This window comes from Anticarsia gemmatalis, chromosome 24, assembly GCF_050436995.1.
Source record: "Anticarsia gemmatalis isolate Benzon Research Colony breed Stoneville strain chromosome 24, ilAntGemm2 primary, whole genome shotgun sequence".
Lineage (NCBI taxonomy): Eukaryota > Metazoa > Arthropoda > Insecta > Lepidoptera > Erebidae > Anticarsia > Anticarsia gemmatalis.
This window is the reverse complement of record NC_134768.1, coordinates 4885823-4891822: the sequence shown is the minus strand read 5'-3', so window position 1 is coordinate 4891822 and position 6000 is coordinate 4885823. Positions and strand designations below refer to the sequence as shown.

At 33.2% G+C, this 6000-nt stretch overlaps 1 protein-coding gene across 1 annotated transcript in view; it reads left to right on the top strand.

The window, feature by feature from the left end:
* Nucleotides 1-5148: 5148 nt before the first annotated feature.
* The window catches only part of LOC142983526 (5-hydroxytryptamine receptor 1-like), a 166621-nt gene continuing 165769 nt past the window's right edge, over nucleotides 5149-6000 (top strand). The window contains exon 1 of the mRNA XM_076130452.1: nucleotides 5149-5538. The gene's annotated coding sequence lies outside the window, so the exon portion shown is untranslated. The remainder of the gene's footprint in view (nucleotides 5539-6000) is intronic.

Genomic DNA, 6000 nt, shown 5'->3' with positions numbered 1-6000 from the left:
ACCTGACTTTTCTCCATCGGAAGTTTAATCTCCTACGTGACGTCATCCCTCCCCCCACGGTGCACCGATCCATCACTGTATCCGCAACCAAATCTGTGCGGACGGCTATTTAAGTTTAAACCAGTTGTTAAGACAGTTGTGACTGTATGTATGAATTAGATCGATGGATTCTGCTTTGGTTTAGACATATTTAAGGCAGTGCCTGATGGACAATATCGCTTTGGCAAAATTGAAGAAAAAAATACTTTGAAATTCAAGCAAGCCACTGAGTACAATGAGTTAACGATTACGGTAGTGCCAGTAGAAGATAGAATAATATTTTTTGAATGTTTGAGTAGTCCTGGAGTCAGTTGTATACGGAAGCAGTTGATTTTGCTATGATATCAACAAATAAATTATCATCGTTAGCCTATAACTGTCCACTGGTGAACATAGGCCCCCACTAGAGCGTGCCACGTTGCTGTCTACTGCTTTCCTCAACCTGTGTCTACCGGCGACCTTACGAATGTCGTCGTCCAATCGGGTCTAACGTCACATAAGTTAGAAAACACTTAACTATGATAGTACGTAATTACAAAAATGAAATAAAATTTACTTTTATGTTACAGGTCAATAAACTGCGTACTTTCATATAATTAATTTATAACTTGCTACAGAAAATATAAATGCATGAAATAATATTTTAATTATATTCAATTTCGCACGATATCCTGGAAACGAGTTTCCCAGATTTCAATAAAGTTGAACGACCGAGCTAATTTTATTTCCAGTTAAACTATTTATGTAGTACAATTCAAAAGTTAATATTTATTCATAGAGCATTCTATCAAAATTAATCATATTTCTACCAATAAAAAAATATGTCACAGGAATATTTTTGTACTTTTATAATGTCAATGCTTTTAAGTCCAAGGCACCTACATTTAAGGTGTCCCAGGCACGTAGTATTAACTTGTATGATGATCCCTTGTATTAGGTGACGAGTTTTATCTCACATATCGTGTACGGAGCAAAACTCCGGGCCGCTTTTGAAAATCCCAGGTACTCCCAAAAATCAACAGAGACAATCAGTATTGTAAAATTAAACGAAACTCCACCAGATTGTATTGATATATAGAATGAATTGTTCATCCTTATAGTTCTTATTCAGATCCCGGATATAAACATCCAGCCATTATTTTAGCTCTAAACAAACAATCTTCCGGAAAGGCCAACGGCTATCACAGTACAAAAACAATTGCTACGGAAATCGATACACAAAACACTATCAGCAAATCCCTTATCTCATTGGTATTTACTAAAATCCGTGGAAATACCAAATCACCAATAGTTCTTACTACTAGTTGATAAGATCATACCTTCAGAAGAAGGGCTTATGATAGCGCCAATACTGGAGTACTTATGTCTTTTTCAAACTGGTGTTTGAAGATTACTAACGGAACTACGAATTCTTTATAAATTGTTCAGCGTTTCTTTAATCTAAAGGCAATAAAAATTCTGAAGGAGTCTGCAAATATGGAGCAGAATTTATAACGGCGGAACTATAAAAGACGATCGTATATTTTTACAACTCAAATCATCTAGATCAAGCTCCAGACGATATCTATCGCTTTAACGACGAGCGACTCGTAGTATTTTAAAATACTCTACTTAGCCTTGTTTAAAATATGGCATTTTGATGTGTAAGCTACAGGATTCGCTACGTATTACTGAATATTTAAGAAATACAATCAACTGTCTTACTTGATCGGCGAAAAAATAAGAAAACTAAAACTGCTACTACAGAAGAAAATGTGATAAATATTTATGTTTTCTATTCACTAATTCAGCTAACTTATTGGATTAATTCGTAATTAATTAATTAAGAGCTAACTGGATTTAAAAAATATTAACTTTTTTAATAAACAAGTATATGCGAATGTCGTTAAGCCCCGGGTAAGCCAAAAATGTATTCTTCTGTTTTCTTGTAACAAGATTCTTAGTGAATTGTTCGATGAGATCGAGAGCATAGAAGGCGTACTTGTGCATTGTGCAAATTCTTGCGTCTTATAAACAGAGTCCTGTTCATATTGCTGGTTTCAATAAAAGTGACCGTCGAAGCCGATACCGGCGAGGAGAACAATATTATTAAACACTTATACCATAAAAATCGTCTCTTTACATGTTTTCATACAAAACACACATCATTTTACACTCTACTAACTGATGATTTACACTGTAATAAAAGTCATCAGCGCCATTAAACGAATACCATTTAGTTATGATAAAGTGAGATACGTTGACATTCATGGTATTAAATTAATAAATCATTTCATCAACGCGTGACAATATTTTGTACAACTTTATAGTTGAAATACATTATGACTATTTATAGGTATATGAATTGAATGCTAGACTTTCATTGTTATGGTAGCTAAATGAGTATGCTAGGGTTTTGTGTTTGATTCCAGGGGTGTGTAAGGCTTATTTGTATGGGTTTTGACATATTCCGTGTACGGATTTTGATGTAATGGTTTATGTGAGAGATATAAAATGAATGGCTCATTAAATATTACCGGTTGCTAAGCCCTACAGTTAATCAAGGATGGCGTAGCAACCTAAACTGAGAATGTATAATCTTTATTTATATAATTCTTCTGTAAGTGTGTATGTCACTGAACTTCTCCTAAACGACTGTACCTATTTTGATGAAATTTTTTGTGTGTGTTCAAGGGGATCTGAGAATGGTTTAGATTCACAATTTTGTCCGCTGGACAATGTTTTTTTGACGTGTAAACAGGACAACGTCTGTCGGGTCCGCTAGTATAAGTAGAAAATCACAGAATTATAATCTAGATAAATCGTGCATAGCAAGGCTCTCTACGAATGAAATTTTAATTAATCTCGAATAGTAAAACTATTCATATTGGTACTGTCGAGTATCGAAAGTTTGACATTTAGAATGTACTGCCAAAATAGTTCTTACGACGCCCGTCAGAGGCGCTGATCAGATTTTCATTTCAAAATTTCTCGATGATAGGTCGGTTGTCGGTAGTCGATAGTAGTAGAGAATCGTGCTACTGAATATCATACTATATAATCGTAAAATATTAGACGGTAAACTAAAGCTCTTTGTGACTGACGTTTTCATAGTGTACGTGGAAGTAGGCAATGATATTGGATTCCAGAGATTCGAAATAATTAACGGAATTTCATATAGCTAAGCAAACAAAGGTAAATATGTGATCTAGCTATAATTCCCGTGTATTGCATACGGAGAAAATACGAAGGTGTGGCAATCTGAATGCGAATCTATGAATAGGGTATTTTTAAACTAAAAATTATTTTGATAAAAATTTAATCTTCATCACTACACATCTATTCCTGTCGATTTTTTTTTGGATTCTGCTATAAAAGTGCTACATTTCACTTATTCAATTCTAAATCATCGCGGGTAAAGGCTTTTTTTAATTTAGAGCAAAATACCTAATTATGATATTCTGTGGTTCTACAAACGTTCATATAAAAACAAAAATACATAATAACATCTTGGCTATTATTATGACTTGAGATTGAAAATTATAGCATCTAGCGAATAATTTTTAAACTTAAGTCAAAAAATCCATTGTCCAATTCATTACCTGTTGAACCAGTATAAGAATTTTACTTTAAATGCTTACGTATGTTCTAGATTGAAGTTAAGCACATTAGTGTTTTCATTACTTTTCATATTATGAATAATGTAATCGACTGATTTCAGTTGGATAAAGCAAGTAAACTCAGAATTAATACCGTTATTGCATGTCTTTTGTAGGAAACGACGAATAATTTACGTACTTAATTCGATTTGAAGTAACATTCTGATTTTGATGTGATATTAGGTTAAACTATAAGATAGCTAGTAAAATGTAGCCAAGGAAGTTAAGATTTTGCTTTTTTGTGCTTATAAATTGTTGATCGCGGTTGCTAGTTAAAACTACATTAAGTAAAATCTTTACAGTTCCACTCTGATTGTTGCTAAAAAATACTTAAAAGTAGCCGGAGATTTTTCGTAATAAACAGCTTAAAATCAATTTGAATAGCAGACCTTGTAATGTACATTGTACCTCCTACTAGATTTTAAGGTCTGTCTTAATTTTACCAACACTATAGAATAAAATTAAAATAAAGGTACAACACAGGGACACTTAATACGTTCTACTAATACAATACCTAGCTTAGGAATAGGTAATTTCTTATAGCCAAATTCATACAAATGCATTACCAACATGCGTACATAAATCAAATGAATTAATGTAACAGGGAAATTCAAATCTATTTTTATGTAAACCAGGTATTTATTTAAATACAATTAACCAGTTGTATGCTAAACAGATTACAAAACGAGACGTCTACCCAAATCAAGGTCTATAAAACACCTATAAAGCTCAACATTACCTACATTAAGACTTTTATGACACTCAAAATTACCATATTCTTCGTACTGTGGGCGTGATCGCCAAAATTTAGTAAGATTGTCACGAGACTCTAACACATGTTGAATACAATTTAAATTTTTTAAAATGAATGCTTTTTGATTTTACCGAAACGACTATAGGTTATTTCCGTGTCATTAAATAATATAATATAAGTAGACGTCTAACGTGTCGTGAAACCTTGAAATCTCCAAAAAATCTTTCAATAATCCTGCCCATAACACATTATTATCTGTAATATGGACTTTTGGCTTACTAAATAAAGAAAATAAATACCAACGACATTGACATCTAACTTTTAGGAATGCACAATAATCATAAAGAGACCATTAAATTAATCAAAAAGCATGACAGTCATCCGCAACTGGTGTGAGTATTACACAAACGGACGCTTCGGCCCATCAACGTGATGTAAGCCCTTAGCAATCTCTTACATCACTCATAGGAAGTCACATTTATAACTGAGATGAGGTGCTGAGGTAAAATGATACGTGACAGCTTGACTGATGACACCGACAGATTACTCGCTAATGTTACAATTAGGAAACAACCAACAACACAAGAAATAAATCAACCTTTGCCTAAATAGTAATCACGAAAAATATTATTGTCGATGAATCAATGGAACATTATCAGAAGATAATTAGATAAAAGAGCAAAAATATCATGGAATTGGAGTGGAGAGCTACAGGTGCGGAGCGTTCGCACGCGTCGACGGCACAGCGAGGCATCGGCCGCAGTTGGCTCGCGTATTTTGTCTCGAACGGACGACCGCGATCCGTCTCATCTACCGACATGAATACGACCACGAAGAATTCTATGTGATTGTAAATATAAATAATAATATCGAACGTGAAGTGCTGTGAACACAGTGTTGTAGAGTTATAGAAACTAGATATTTTTTTATTTCGATTAGAATTATCTTATCTTAAAGTGCGTCAGGCGAACAAATTTTAAAGAATTGACTATTAAGTATAAGATAGTTTTATTATTAATACTATATGTGTGAAGTAGTTAAAATATTTGTGTGTTTAATATAAGTACAATTATTGGACAAAGAAATAATGCTGCTAGCTGAAAAAATGTAAGTAAGAATAAAAAAACTTTAAGTATCTAAAGGTCAAGTTTGTAACGTAAAAAATACATACTTTTCCATAATGGATGTATTAAACAAACAATATAAATTGTCGAGGAGGGCTCTAATTAGTAATTCAAATAATATAATGTGGGCTAAACAATGATGCGCAAATGGCGGTATCTCGCGCATTTAAAAAATGAAAGAGATAATGAAGAATCTTACGTTTATTGATAGTTTCGAGCAATTAATATTAGTATAAATAGTTAAGATTACAGACGTCGTTACAGAATTAAGAATAGAAGTTTCTACAGCGTTTTGCAAATACTTATCTCAGACGCTATCATCGAAATACAAAATTCATGACGTCTCGAGAGCCAACAAACATTGGGCTCGTTGACAATTTGTTTTACACATATTTGCTAAAGATTTTAGCAAAGCTTTTCACTGACGTCGTCTACCGTAACACCT